The 16,191-nt window shown below is 39.4% G+C and overlaps 1 protein-coding gene across 8 annotated transcripts in view; it reads right to left on the bottom strand.

The window, feature by feature from the left end:
- LOC129725459 (probable serine/threonine-protein kinase DDB_G0282963) overlaps positions 1–16,191 on the bottom strand; it is a 102,141-nt gene that overhangs the window by 81,778 nt on the left and 4,172 nt on the right. For 3 of the 8 annotated variants that reach the window (XM_055681377.1, XM_055681337.1, XM_055681391.1), the window contains exon 2: positions 6,601–6,903. The exons of 2 other annotated variants lie outside the window; for them this stretch is intronic. The gene's annotated coding sequence lies outside the window, so the exon portion shown is untranslated. Of the gene's footprint in view, positions 1–6,351; positions 6,518–6,588; positions 6,904–16,191 lie in introns of those variants that run through there. 3 more of the 8 variants (XM_055681369.1, XM_055681341.1, XM_055681383.1) reach the window with 3 other exon arrangements.

The raw sequence follows: 16,191 nt of genomic DNA, 5'->3' as shown, positions 1-16,191 counted from the left end.
AATATTTACTGAACTTTATGAAAGTGCAGAACATACTTTAGTTTACAGAAAAGGTCAGTAATGTTTTCTGCTGAACTCGTCAAGTGCCTTTTGCATAACGGTAATTCGGTAAAAACTTCAACCGTCATGAGTTATTTTTGAGAAAATTACAGAAAATTACATTACATGAACATGACCGTAATAAAAATTACTGAACAATTAAAACGAGAATAAGTGTGTAGGGTTCAGGTTACTAAGCGAACGAAGCAGTCCCCGGGGGAAGCTTCTCTCGATAAGGTAAGAAAGCACACCGATAAGTTCAATAACAGAGAGACGACTGTGGAAAACCCGTGGATTACCGTGGTAGGGAAAGAACGCCAGGAAGATAGGAAGTGCCGTGAAGGAGCAGCGACAAACGAACGCCAAGGGTAAAAATGGCACGGACTCAAGGCAGACGGGTCTAAATACTCTGAAGTCTTGAAGAAAACGAGAAGCGGAACCTAGCTCAAGGACACAGGGACGGATTTGTGGACCAGTCGTCAATCTTGAGCTCCGAAAGGATACGAAGAATAAAGGCTCTATCTACAAGACGGTAGCCGAGCAGGTTCTAGGAAAAGAGGTGCAAGTTCGGGCACTCACCTTAGAGGTAACGCTCCAGCTCAAAAACCTGGATGAGATCCCCGAGGGGTGCGACATTGCACAAGGCCTCCAATCGAAGTGTGGAGTGGAGGTGGCCACTGAGTCGACGTTTGCTTCAGGTGCATAAGTCCTGAACCTGCAAGGAGCCCGATAGGAGCCAGTTATGCAGGTGCATGTTATGTTCCGGTAATCGGGACGCCAAACACTATATGGGAGGCCCAGTTCCAACGTTGTTTTAACCTCAAAGGAAGGGTACGCGGTTGCTAATGTGAACGTAGTGTTCTACTGCAGTTGTTATGCTCCGCTACGTTAGTTTATCGAAAGGTTCACCCAGCTGTTATCCATGGAGCTAACGGGCCTAATGCGTTAGTGGTGGCGGGCGACTTCAACGCTTGGGCTGGTGAGTGGGGAAGTCGCTGTGCGAGCCAGAGGGGTCAGATCCTGATGGAGGCTTTAGCAAAGCTCACCTAGATCTGGCCAATGTTGGGACCAAATGTACATACAGCAGAAATGGTGCAGAGTCAATCGTCGACGTGACGTTCTCCTGCCAAGGACTGATCACGAACTCGATTCGGATCTGCGAGACCAGCACTAAAGAGTGCGATTAGGGCCAGCAAGAGGGTCTGAGAGGATCACCAGCGATGCTGATGCGTATCACCGAGAGACTCTTTTCTCACCACGATCCCAGTCCTTGGCCACCGGCAGTCGAGTCTCACGTCTGACATTCCAGTATCTCAGACACAGACCAGGGATGGTCGGCTAACCTGCCGAACATCCAATCCGTGAGCGACGACAGTTGTGTGTGACAGATGAGTCATCGTGATCGTCAACTCCCTAAAGGTGAGCAAGGAACCAGAACCGGATGATCCCTAAGCTGGCAATCAGGCTGGCGAAAAGAACGACCCCAGGCTGTTCCGGATAGTAATGCAGATGTGCCTGGATAACTGCCTCTTCCCGGAGAGGTGGGAGCGGCAGACATCGGTCTCACTGCCGAAGGCTGGGAAACTGCCAGAGGACCCATCTACATATAGGCCTATCTGCTTGCTGAACACTGCGAGCAAGGTGCTTGAGAGAATTATCCTTAATAGACTGGTGACGTACATGGAAGTTCCCGGACTGGATGCACTCCAGGATATTGGAGTCAGCGCACCATAAGATGCAGGTCACGGTTATGAACAACCCTCAATCGGAGCAACAGGTGGTGGTCAGAAACGGAGATTGCATCATTACCTTAAAGCGATCTCAGAAGCTCTTGGTGGTTATGGGTTACGACAAGCTTACGTTTGGGAGCCACGTCGACTATGCCTGTAAGAGGGCTTATCAGCATCGCCATTCAGGAGGATAGAGACCAACAAATGGTCACAGGTGGTGAGCAGTTCTACGGGTGCATAATTGTTACAGGACGGGTGAAGAATGGACTATACAAAATGGAAACATCAAAATTTTCAGATCAGGCCGAGCGGAGTACTAGGTGAAGAAGTTCTATAATTGATTAATTCAGGCCAATGAAAATGACGTCCTTGGGTGGCAGCAGGTATTAGATCACCTTCATCGTTGACGCGACAAATCGAATGTTTGCTTATTTTCTAAAGTATAAGACGAATGCGGTTAGTGCATTCGAGGAATTCAAAGCCTACGTGGAATATCAATCAGAAAGAAGAATCAAATGCCTGAGAACTGACAACGGGACGGAGTTGCCGAGAAGTTCCAGTCTTTCCTAAATGTGAGCGCAATACGACACGAAAGAACGATAACGTATAACGTACAGGGAAATTGGTCCTCGAAAAAAATTTATCATACAATTGAAGAGGAGGCGCGATGTTTATTAGGGACGCGAAATCCATTCCTTGCATTCTGGTTGGGTAGGCGGAATGCTCCAAGAGATACAGAGTATTTAGTGCAGCAAACCAATAATCGAGGATGACCAAGTTTATTCGAAAACCAAAGATGCACAGTATTTGGTCAATGATAGTGTGCTAGTATGCAATGAAAATAGAACATACTACACCAACGGTCAGGAATTCGATGATGAGGTCCAACTCGGTGAACCGGTTCAAGTAGCTCAAGCAAAAGAGGCGGAACCGTGTTTTGTTGAACATCCGAAATTGAACGATTCAAGGACACCACAACCGTCAGCACTCTCTCCGCGCTCTGCGCGAGAAAATGTATATCCTACAACGAGGCTCAGTGAGAGAGAGCGCCATCCCTAAGGCAAATATTCTGATTGTTTGGTCACATAAAGTATCCTTCTTCAAAAATTTGTCCCTTCATATAATCCAGGCAACCAACTTGAAGAAGGCTGGCGTGTCACAGGGAATTTCGAGTTAAAAAAGAAGACGTTGACCTACAACAGATTTCTGAGCACAGTGACTTGGAGGCTCTCAGCATCTGCCACAGGCGTATTCCTCACAGGGTCACAACGAAGAAGCATGAAGAAGCTTGGATCGAAGCAATGAAGGAAGAGTATCATTTGCTGATCGACAATAATACATGGCGTTCGATCGACCTGCCTCCCGGACGGAATGCGTTCAAAAATAAATGGGTCTTCAAGGTTAAAACGGTTTACGGTTCTACAGAGCGGTATAAGGCCCAACTCGTAACCAAGGGCTGTTCACAAATAAAAGGCGGTACGCAATGGCGCGTTATCTTCTGGTGTTATTGTGCACCAGATGGTTACTGCGTTCCTACAGGGCGATCTGGGAAAGGAAGAAGTCCATATAGAACGACCAGAAGGATTCCGCGTCAATGAAGCACCAACAAAACGCTTTAGGTGTTCGAAATATGACACGTGCATCTACCATCAAGTTGTCGAACGAAAGCTAATCATCGTTGCAATTTGCGTCGAAGATTTCCTGATTGTTCCGGACGAAGAACAGCTGTTGACCCGGATCAAGCAGCAGTTATATGCGAACTTCAAGATGAAGACTTGAGAGCAATTGATTGATTGATTTCTTTTGAAGGGACTTTAACCCCAAACGGTCATTCGTCCCTGAGAGCAATCAAGCTGGTGTTTGGACTGATACTGACCAGATCTAGCGGTACTGTAGTGATCGACCAAGAACTACTAGCAAAGTTCAACTTGATTAATTTCAACGCTACTACGCCTCCCCTGGATGTGAACCAGCGTCTTATCAAGAAATTGCGCTGAAATTGGCTGATATATTTTGATATTTATCGTTTATCTGTCAATTGACATCCTCCAACAATATTGTAACGCTTGATGTAACGGCATTGGGCTATGATATAGATAGAGGGGTGCCCGAAATTGGAACGGTAAATACTTTTCAATATTGAATATTGGGAATATTTCGCAACATATCAATAGTGTCATGCCCCTAAGGGCAATATTTGCAATATTCAATATTAAAAAGTATTCACCGTTTCATTTTCGGGCACCCCTCAATCTACATCATAGCTCATTGGCGTTACATCAAGCGTTACATTATCGCTGGAGGATGTCAATTGACAGATAAACGATAAATATCAAAATGTATCAACCAATATCGTGTAATATTATCGAAATATTTTTCATAAAAATAAAGGTGTCTAGCCTCAAGGTCTTACCCGTAGATCTGAGGTCTATTTTTAGCCTTTGTGCATTATCTCGAATATAGAAATACCCACATTGGGCGGTGCTTTTCCATTTTGGGTTGTTTACCCGAAACCAGAAGTCGCCATCTTGAAATTCAGAAAAAGGTTGATTCTCGGCCTTTGGATATCATCCCGGTTCCGAAAACTAGTCGAATTTGAGTTCGAAAAAGGCTTTAGATTTTTTAATACCACATTGGTTATTAACAATTTTCCGCCTTTTTATTTACGCGTGACTAGTTTTCCTTTCGAATGCTGCAAAAACGAAAGGTATTCGTTGAAATCTAACTGAGTTATGAGCGTTTTAAATTGGCAAAAATTATTCATTTTCCGATTTTATGTTACATCTCCCCCTCTGCAGAAGCTTACCGAAAGGAGCAGTTTTATATCAAAACCGACTCTTCATTATTTATTTTATTAATATATTAAGGGGTTATAACTACCAAAAAAAAAATTTATTTTTATTATTATTATTTTTATTTGTTTAGTAGTATAACGGTCTCTACATCGAATTTCGACCGTTATAGCGTCTCTACAGAACGTGTTTACTCACAATTTCCCTTTGTTTAGTCGATCAGCCGTTCTCGTTGTGTACATTCTTTGTTTGAGTTTTTCTATACTTTTTAACTGTGAGTTATATTCAAAAGTACTTAAATATGAGTGACAAGTTTGAGTTTTGCGTGGGATCGGGCGCCAATTGCGATTCTTAAGATTTATAGCATTTTGAAACTTTAAACGCGTTTTTCTCAAAACCTTTTTTTCAAAATCAACGAGCAGTAGAACTGAAAAGTTTACATCCGATTGACTTGAAATTTTTACTGTAGCTTCTTCATTAGATTATCTAGTGAAGTACACACGATTTAAGCGATTTATTAACAACAACTAAAGTTATAAACAATCAAAGTCGATTTTTTTTTATCGAAACAGAACTTTTTTGTTTCAAACCGATGCCATTTTGCGAAGAAAAATTCTAAAAATATAATCATGTGTACTTCACTAGCGACACTTATGTAGATAATGAAAAAAATTTTGTTTTGGTTATAGGTGGAGTTGGGCACGACTTCTACTGCTCACCGCGGAACAACTTTAAAAAAAAGCGGTTCACGGCAATCGCTGCACAGCCGCCATTTTGTAACATAAATAGCAATAAAAATATTTTTTCTATTCTGCAAGAGTTGCTCAATCCAATGATATATTATTTATATACCTTACATCTCAAAAAATCAAAAAATCATGAAAAAAGCCTTTTTTTTAAGCACTTGGTAGATTTAACCCCTAAAGGGTTATACATAGCTTTATAGTTTCACTGTTTCTGACTATTTTTGTGAATTCTTTGAAGATTAAACTTTATTCTGTAATGCAATCAGGGACTTTACTATAATTCACTTATTCGCTTGAAGTCAGTGATATCGTTTGTCTAGAAAGAAATATATCTAAGCTCAAATGAATGACCATTAGGAATTCTATTGATATTGTATGATAATATCCGTATACGTCTCAAATAGAGTGCTCATGCTTCGAACATCGATTGAGACTCAGCATAATTGAAATTTTGATTACTATCGTGAAACGTGAAATCATGCCATCAGCAAAACAACAGCAATTTGAAGCTATCATAAAATATCGACAAAATGACTCCTTAGCAAGCAATAGTTAAATGAATGGGTTTCCCCTAGACAAGAGTAACTTCAATTGAATTACCGAGGTGCGAAAATGAAGAGAAAAAAAATATTAGCAGGCATCAATCATTCGCAAAACAAAGAAGAAACGAAACCCATTAAGTGAGTACAGTACAGTAAGAAGTTTCCATCTTGATTTTGTTCCTAACCCAGTAACTAACTGAAGCTAAAAGCTATGGTTGAGTTTGATACATCATATATCATACAAATGATTGATGTAAATAAAAAAATACGGCACTGCATGTGTGAATCACATTAAAGCATTCAATATTGTCGTAAAACCTTACAGCTGAACTTTCTCATGTTTCTGTAGAAGAAGAATTGTCTTGAGTAGTGTGCAAAGTACACATTTCGTTGTAGCCGCTTTCATGGGGTGCCTCTGTAATGGAAATCGTCTCGATGGTGCATCCCACACTGCTGTAACACAGTTCGTGTCGACGACATTTTTCTCCGCATGTTCGCATACAATAATGGTTTTTCCTTCTACTGGCGTTTCGCGAGTCAATAATGGAGAAGATCCTCTGTTCACGTGCACTAGAGGCTGCGTTTGTTACCACCATTCACTAGTGAAATTTATCCTCACTTCTAACTTAGACCCGATTAGTACTGTAGGGGTGGTCAATTCGATTTTTCTCACTACATTCTTCTAGGATAGTTTAGCAGAAAAACCACAATTGCACGTGCAAACACGCTCTTAGCTTACGGTCCAACTGACCCATTCAGTTACTGAATTCTTCTGTTGCACATCACTTTTTGTCCTGGCCCGTAGGCTATTATTTCTGTTTTTCTCCACAGCGGCGACGACGATAATTACGGCACTTCGATTTCCGCTTTACCAGCTGTGCGGGCAGAAACTCCTGCCAGCCCCGTTCACTCCGGAACGTTCATTACGATATCAACAGTCTAATCTAGGCGATCGGCGAAACACAATCTGCACCGAGAAAGCGCACTCACACACACGGCAAATAACCGACCGAAAAACGGAAAAGAAAAATAAGCTAGGAATCAGGATGTGAAACTGAAAAATCGATATTTGAACTTTTTATTAAACATGCAGAAAGTCGCACTGCTGCTGCTGCTGCTGCCGTTTTCTGGCTGATCCTACTCGGTCTCTTTCTGGCGCACAACTGATTCCGCAACTAAACCAAACCGATCCGAACCGTAGACACACAGTCAGCAGACCAGACCAGACCGTTCTACAACCCATCAGGTCAGGCTCGGCTGCGAATAATGTATGCTGCTGTTGTTTCTCCCGACCATGTGTACCACCTGTTCCTGTTCCGCATCCTGCCTGGCAGCATGCTGGGCGCTCGAGTATGCTAACTAACCAACCCCTCAAGTATGTTGTCCTGCTTGGGAGTTGGTGAGTAGCAGTCCTTACTCAACAGAGAAACAAAGAGAGAGACACACACGTACAGTTGGGGAAAGAGAGAACGTTAGAGTGAAAGAGCAATGGAGTGCAAAAACGTTGATTGGTAGAGTAGTTTTTATATATGTTTACTGGGTGGTGGGTGGTGTGTACAGAGTTGCCAAGCCATACGGTAGACATACAATTTATTTGTTCCTGTTTTGATAGAAGGCATCGGAAAGTACATTGTTTCCGATTAGTTTCATCTTCTCTGCAAACTGAAAAAGTGCCCCTATCGTAGAGGGGGTGGGAATCGATAGCCGGGTATGTGTAGTGAAAAATCCCATGTTTTATGTTACGTGCGAGTAGTTTTAGAGCTCTGTTTGATTGAGAACGAGGCAATTTTTAAACAAGCTTTACCGATATTTTTGCGACTTTGCAATTGCCAGTAAGATGGTATCATTAGCTATCACAAGATCAATTCAGCTCAAAACCAAAAAGTGATTTTTCTGTCATTCATTGATTTGGAGTCCATCGATCGTACAAATGACCTAGCGAAAATGAATTGTAAGATTCTCAAGTGACGATATTCCAATTCTCAAGTTGTTCTTGAAAAGATGAACAAATTATCGAGCTCGTGTTAATAGCCTTCACTACAATTTTAATGTAAATTGAATATCCACATCCACACTCAAGAAATGCGAATTGATCTATTACGACAGCGGTTCTCGAAAATCAGTAATGGCGTACAAAGCAATTTTTCTTCTAAATACTTCATTTGTTGTTCAATCTTGCTCTTAAAACATGACTGTAGCAATAAAACAAATTATAGTTCAATTCGTGACCTGAACAAGACTACCACAACATGATTCACCACTACTCTCTCCCACTCGCTTTGAAATCGCTTTGAAAAATGTCTCAAGGGGTACGCGAACAAAAAAAGGTTGAGAACCGCTGTATCACGAAATTACAAGAATAGTCCCATTGCAATTCTAAATAACTTAGATCTTTTCTAGTGATCGTTATGCGTATGAATTAAATCTTTGACTTCTTAAATTATGTATCAAGAAACTTCTAGATATAATCGTTACACAACTTTATAGGCATTAAGATGGCCTCATGCAAAATTTCAGCTCAATCGATCTTAGGAATGTGGAACCTCAAAGCGGTCATAATCTCACTCTTTTGATCGATAAAAAAATACTCAAAAAAATTTTCATGAAGAAGTTTCATTGATTCTCGAAATGTTTTCAAACAAGATGTCATAAAAAAGCATGAAACTTCGAGATCTAATGTTGTCTTAAATATACTATTTTTGTGAAAAATCGACCTTCTGGTAGAGTCTTCCAGCTCGAAAATTCTCTGACTCCGAGAAATTTTTTTAGAGACAATTCCAGAACAAGAAGTTTCCGATTGCAAATACAAAGTTAATATTTTATTCTTATGCCAGAGACTTGTGATACTTAAGTCTCAATTTCACAGGAAAAATAACGACCACCCGGAACCAAGTCTGTTTGTTGCTAGGTTGATTTTATTAAACAAATTCTTTCCGGTTTTTATCCCTGTTCTTCTCTAGTTTTTTGTTTCTCGGCTTTGTTCCTGTCACCTATAGTTAGCAAGAAAAAAAACTTAATCGCCATTTTTTAGCTGCCTACTTATTTCGCTGCTATGTGGACGTCGTTGATTCTTACACGGGAAACAAGGTGTCTAGTATCAACACTTTATCCCGACGGAGAAATGTCGGGAAAAGACTATGCAACAAAAGAACGCAACGATTGTCTATCTGTCTATGAGAATAGAGTTTTTTGTCGATACTTGGTTCAGAGAAAGTGCTCCGCGATTGAGCTGGAATTTTGCATGAGGACTTTTTTCGAGAAGATGAAACTTCCAGAGTTACTGATGTGAGCCCGCCAAATCACTGTTTCTTTAATCCCGTTTTGCTTCATAACAATAATTTATTTAGGTTACTCCCTTTCAACCTGCCTTTCTCCTCGATATTTGCTGGCAGGACACAAACAAAAGCATTATGCATGTTTTTTCGGAGCTCGGAACTTTCTAGTTTTCCGGTCAGACTTGTGTTAGAGAATGAATCTCCTGTTAAAACCTGTCCTGTTTTTTCGGATTCAGTGCGAGTCCTATCATGTTTTTGCTCTTAATGTATAACATTTAATGTTTTCAAGTGTTGTTTTTCGAGAAAAACATTTTTTTGGGTTTTGACGTAGATTTACGTCTTGAGAGAGGGTATAAAAAGAAAAGAGCGTCACAAAAATTATCTAATTTCAAATGCTTATAATTCAGTCAGTTTTTAACGGATTTCCTTCATTCTCTCAATAACCGATTGGAAAATTAGTTCCGTTACGCGTCCATCAAAACTAACTATAGTATTATTGGAACTTTGGTTTGGAACTCAGATTTCGATCAACCTGAGCTGAAAACGAACGGAATGAAATCCAGAGGCCGGAAATCGACCTCAGATGCCATTTAAGGTGAAACCTCATTGAACCCAAAAATGACCGACTTCGAGTCACCACTTCGAATTTTCGAAAGCACAAGACTCGGAAATAGTAAATGCGTTCCCTATGAAAATGCTGTTTTATGTTTGCTGTGGTGAAGCAAACATAAAATAGAATTTTCATAGTGAACGCAATGAGTATTTCCGAGTCTTGTGCTTTTGAAAATTCGAAGTGGTGACTCGAAATCGGTCATTTTTGGATTCAATGAGGTTTCACCTTAAAATTCCAGTTTGATCAGTGTTTTTTTTTTTTTTTTTTTTTGAAGTACGATGCAAGTTAAATTGAAAGAAACTGAGGTAAGTTGTGCTTCTCCACTTATTCTAAATAGGCGTGTCATTTCTCTTCAAAAAATCACTAGCGTGTAGGATATTCTCCTATTCTCTTTTAATACGAAATCAACTGCTTTCACACTGGTGTGTAAAACGACACAACTGCTTGAAGAGAGCAGTGAATCGTATATATCTAAGTATCAACACTGGTAAAAAACTCTGGAAATAATCTGGCGGCCCTGAAAAAAAGAGTCAAAATGACATCTGGGTCGATTTAGAATCTCTGGATAATAATCATATTAGATGGTCTGGAAATACTCATATTAGATGGTAATCGGCCATTTTAGACTGTTTCCCGGAAACCGAAAGCCAGCATAATGAATTTCAATTTTTTTTTTTTTTAGGAACACCCGTCGAGAATTGTCTGAACTCTAAGCATTTGAAACTAGACAATTTTTTTTTGTGAAAAACCAACCTTCTGGTAGAGCCTTCCAGCTCAAAAACTCTCCGATTACCAGGAAACCCAGGTCTTTCAAAACAATTTATTAGAGAAAATACCAGAAAAAGAAGTTTCCGATTGTAAAAACTAAGTTAATCTTTTAGTCCCTTCCCAGAGACTTGTAATACTTAAGTCTCTATTCGTGCGGGAAAAATGTCGAACACCCGGAATCAAGTTTGTTTGTTGCTAGATTGATTTTATTGAAAAAAATTCTTTTCTGATTTTCTCTTTATTCTTCTCTAGCTTTTGGTTTCTCGCTATTATATTGCTGTTGCCTATTTATTTCGCTGCTATGCAGACGTCGTTGATTCTTACACGGGAAACAAGGTATCTAGTATCAACACTTGTGGTCCCCGTGGCTCTGTGGTTAGCGATGTCGGTCGGCTAGCTCTCCCACACGGCTGTGATATCGGGTTCGATTCCCTATCGAGCCGAGGATCTTTTCAAGCTGGAAATTTTCTCGACTCAGAACTGGGGCACGGTGTATCGTTGTACTTAACCTACACATACAAAATGTGCCACAAACAATATCGATAACGAATTCTCTCAACTAATCTAGTTGATCGAGACCGCTATTAGCCCCCAGGCTAAGCGTGCGATATTGTAGTATCAACACTTTATTCTGGCGAAAGAATGTCAGGAAAAGACTGTGCAACTATTGTCTTTCTGTCTATGGGAATGGAGTTTCAACTGCTCTTACACTGGTGGGTAAAACGACACACTTACTTGAAGAGAGCAGTGAATCGTATATATCTATGTATTACCACTGATAAAATAAATATGTCAGCCCTGAAAAAAAAAAAATTAAAATGACATCTGAGGTCGATTTAGAATCTCTGCTATTTTAGACTGTTTTCCGAAAACCGGAAGCCACCATCATGATTTATAAATTTTTTTTTTCGATGAACACACAGTAAAAATTGGCTGAAATCTAAGCATTTAAAACTAGACAATTTTCGTGACGCTCTCGATGTTTTCGATTTTTCAATTCGCACCTCTATCTCAGAACGTTGCCGTAAGAAGTAGTTCTACTTCAAAAAAGCGAGAATTCGGCTACACGCTCATTGCATGATTTTTACCATAGATCATTGCACACGAAAAATAACCTCACTTTTTTGACACTTCCCACGGGTTTGTTTACAAGGTGTTCTATTCACTTTTTATGTGATCGGAGTGAAAATGAATGTACGAAAAAGATGGGAAAACTCTCCTCCTATGCGAATTCGCTACTGTGATCTTTTGGTTCAATCTAATAAAAAACTTCCGCTTTCCTATTCGAGCCGAAATTTTTTCTATGTAAACAAACCCGCGACAACTGTCAAATCTCTTTCTCCTTCTTGTTTTGTGACGTCCTCGTGCAATAATCTATTATCAGCAACGTTCTAGCGACTGGTAGTATAATCTTAACTACTTCAATTACAGGGCTAGTAGCGAACTTGGAGTAAAATAATAGAGACTTTAGTGACTTTTTTCATTAAAATAGTGACCAAATAGAGACTAAATAGTGACCATTTGGTGACCAAAAAATAAACAAAAGAGGGTTTTGAAGTTTATAATTAAACCATAAATGAATTAAATTTTATCTGCAATTTCTGTCTTTAGAACTTTTAATTTATGATTTGTTCTCGTAGAAAAAAGTCAAACTAAAATCTGTATCATAATTTCACATTGAAATGGTTGTAATAACACGAATACGAATACAAGTTTTCGAGTTATAAGTGTCAATGAAAGTTGGTGGTCTGTCAGTTGTATTTAATTCTTGATGTGCGATGTAACAAATCCGGAAAGTCATAGTAAAACGGTTTTTGGTCAGTGACTGCCCTTGCACAATATTCAAACATCCCAAATCGTGTGAAGCTAGGCGAGATTTCGTTTATTAAACCATCGAAAAAAAACAAGGAGACATTCTCTTTGGGGGATCGTTGAAAATTCTGTCGGCCACGATCTGCAAGGCTGCCGCAAGTCGTAAAATTGTGACTGTTATGAGGAAGCGTGTCTGGAGAAATGATAACGTTCAGTTTGTAATTCCCACCCATCTGAGTATATCTATTGAATCGGTCCACAATATTTTGACGATTCTTTTCGAAAAAGAGACTCGATAGAGTGAAAATGATACTTTCACAGTTCGCTGTTCGCGAGTTCATTGTTTCTTATGAGAATCTATTTGTCCTGGAGTGTGACTGATGTTACACAAATTAATCGAATGGGCAGCACCAAGAGACAACATTTCAGAGTTCTAAAGGAGTGTTCCTCGATTGCAGAGTACAGCTTTAGTGATAGTCTCGGGAGCAATGCGAGGCGAGTAAACTTCCTCTGATTTTCATTTACAAAGACGCCGAATTTAATGCTGTTTATTATAGAACAGTAGTTTTGGAAAAAAACGTTACCCCGTGTCTTCAAAAACTCTCCAGAGCTAATTACTATATGTTCCAGCAAGACCGTGCATCAGCGCATACTGCGAACTTGACTCAAGGTTGGTATAGGGACAATTTGAGGAAGAAATAAATTTCCGTTAAGTTCACCTGATCTCAACTCAATTTTTTTTACAAAATCTCCCAACATGTAAAGCGGTTATCCAGAAAATCTGGGATGAAATTTGGGAACCCGTGCCGCCTGTGACAGCTTCGAAAAGCGTTTGGAGTTGGTTAAGCTAACTAAGGGAAGGGTTTCCAAAATATATAAAAAATAGCATTGTTCGTTCCGAAAATCTACAAAAACAATACTAAGCCTGTTTGTCCCTTCAATGATTTTCCACGCATATTCAACCCACTTGACATTTTCTAATCAAATTCGTTCCACTAAACACTCGTTTGCTTGATCTGGAGCATGAGACAAATCTGCGTAGAACGGGTTATCATTATGGAATTTCGAAATGGTATCTGGTAAACACCGATAGGTTCGGATGATTGAAAGTAAAACCCTACGAATTGAGAGCTAAAGATGCACAATATAAGCTCGAAATTTTTGAATCCACTTCAACCAGGAGGAACAGATTATTTGAGACAAGCAAATCAAACTACAAACGTAATTTCACGCACAACACTGATTAGAGACGCGAGTAGCTTGTAGAATAAACCTTTACACTCCTTTGCGGCTCTTGGACAATTCGTTCGTAACTATTCTGCACTGTTCACTTCGATGAGAAATTTGAAAACATTGCCTGGTATGAAACTTCTATGATGGAAAAGTTAACAAAAATGCCTTACAAACCGAACTGTCCAAATATTCTGTAAATGAATTCTTTCTCAAGTATGTTGCAATACAACAATAGTTAATTTATACATTTATAGCTAAAAAAGTGACTTAAGTGACCATTTTGTCGTAAAATAGTGACTTTAGAGACTTTTTAGCGTAAATAGTGACTTTTTAGTGACTAGGCTCAAAATAGTGACAAAGTCACTAAAAAGTGACTCGCTACTAGCCCTGCAATTAAATAATTTTTTGGTGCCAAAAGATGCTATTGTGTCTCACAATAGTAACAACACCGACAAATTTATTCAATTCGTCGTCATTTCAGATTGCCATTTGTCGATGATTCTAATTCTCTCGTTATCTCTGGCAGAATTTTCTGCCATTTCCAGTACTTCTGCACGAGATGAACGGTACTTTTTTGCCTTTTTTTCTACGCCACGATCAGTACCTGGCGCCCCTATGGTACCGGTACAGTCTTGAAGTCTTGAAATGAATTATTCATGTAGCCCGGTAGGTCTGAGTAACGTATGAAAGTGCTCTCCAGGGAATTGTAATTAGGCGATATTGTCAGGATGGACAAAGGCGGTATAGTAGAGCAGTAAGCTTGAAACTGAAAGGTAAAACTTACGCACAAGCACTAACATGAAAGATAAGCGTATCACTTACTTCAATAGGGATACTGCAAATAATATAAAGTACGAAGTACAGATAATACGTGGGCAATGTCACAATAGATCTAATGTCTCTGGTCGCAGTAATGCGTCCACACAGAAAAAAAGACCAAAGGGTGCATTCCCGGTTGACTAAGTATAATATTCTTCTGTCGACCGTGTTAGGAAGGTATGCATAAAATTACCAATCAGAGGTCGAAATATGCGTTTCAACAACGATTGACAATTTTCAATAGTAAAATAGTTCGAATAATCAAATGACAATTTTCTGCGTTCGGATGGTTGCATGGAAAATTTTTCCATCAACTGCTGTAAGAGAGAACTTCAAAGTGGACAATTTTCGTGACGTTCTCGAAGTTTTCGGTTTTTCAATTTGTACCCCTGTTCTGAAATGTTTTTTGTTTGTTTGAAATGCGAAATGTTTTTTGTTTGTTTTGAAATGCGAAAAATATAAAACTAAAAATGCTAGGGATTTGGCATATTTTTGCGTTAGCATTGCTAACAATTTGGCTTTTTGTTTGTGGTAGGTCAACACAGTACACGTTTAATTTTTCCAAATAAATCAACCTTGTAAGGAAGATCATTGCGAATAATCGTACTCTTTTTTGTCAGTGTGTAGTGTCAACATTTGCTAGCTGCTTGAACAGTGTTTGTTTTTGTTTCTGGTTGACTTTTAAAATTTTTTTTGATAAAAAAGGAAAAACGGATACGCGTATAGTAATAATTAGTATGTCAAAATCTCTTGGGATCCTGTCTCCTGATTATGAGCGGGTAATTGTGCGAACATTGCGAAACGAACCCTAAAACAAGCATTCCAAAATTTCAAACTGCCGACATAGCCGTCACTATCGGTGTCAGTGCAGATGTTGTCCGGATGGTAGTATGCAAGAATAATTTGAGAGGTTCTATAATGCTCTATAATGCCCCCATCAACTCAAAACATCTAAGTGATCATTGGAACCCCATTGAACATCTATGGCGGGTACCGATAGATACAATTTTAAACCGGTTCGGCTACATAGGGATGTGAAATAAAAATCTAAAACCGAAAAAAGGGAAAAATATGTCCAATTTCAAATGCTAATAAATCGGTTAATATTCGATGGATTTCCTTCGTTCTTGCAGCAATAGATTGGAAAATCTTCTAAGATTCTTCCCAAAAAAAGATAAATGTAATTTTATTATTCACACTATTATTCTATTGAAAATAGTCAAGCCTTGTCAAAACGAAAAATTCGAGCTCTGATTGGTCGTTATATGATTGCTTCCCAAGCACGGTCGACAGAAACATATACCTTGCAATTTAAAACATGCTATTTGGCCTATATAAAAGCCTTTTCAGCCGAAGCCGCTCATAGGGTAGGGAACATTCTCTAAGCAGCTTTAGGAACCGCTTGTGTATTGAGACGAAATTCTCGAAATGTGTTGGTTGAAATTCAAACAGAAGTAAATCAATCTGTTCTCAATCTTTTTCTCTGTCCGAACTGGTTTTCAGATTGTAAAACAAAGTTAGCAAACTTTAAAAATATTCAATTGAGTTTACTAGTCGAGGGACACTATTTCAATCATCCCGAACCTATCTTTAGCGGTTTCCATGTGTTTTGCAGGCGTTTTTTTTTCAGCACCCGAAGTGGCTCCTGAATGGCTGTAATATAGGTCGATTTGCGTTGCGTTGGTATGCGTAAGACCATGTGCAATGTAAACATAAATAAAGCAATCCACGAGACAGTTGCGATCAGCTGATTTCTGTCTGTTTTCAACTTATGACAGCTTTACGTATATTCGATCGGTCGCAACTTGGATGCAACTCGGAT

Source organism: Wyeomyia smithii, chromosome 1 (assembly GCF_029784165.1).
Source record: "Wyeomyia smithii strain HCP4-BCI-WySm-NY-G18 chromosome 1, ASM2978416v1, whole genome shotgun sequence".
In the NCBI taxonomy this organism is placed as follows: domain Eukaryota; kingdom Metazoa; phylum Arthropoda; class Insecta; order Diptera; family Culicidae; genus Wyeomyia; species Wyeomyia smithii.
This window is presented reverse-complemented; position numbering and strand designations above follow the sequence as displayed.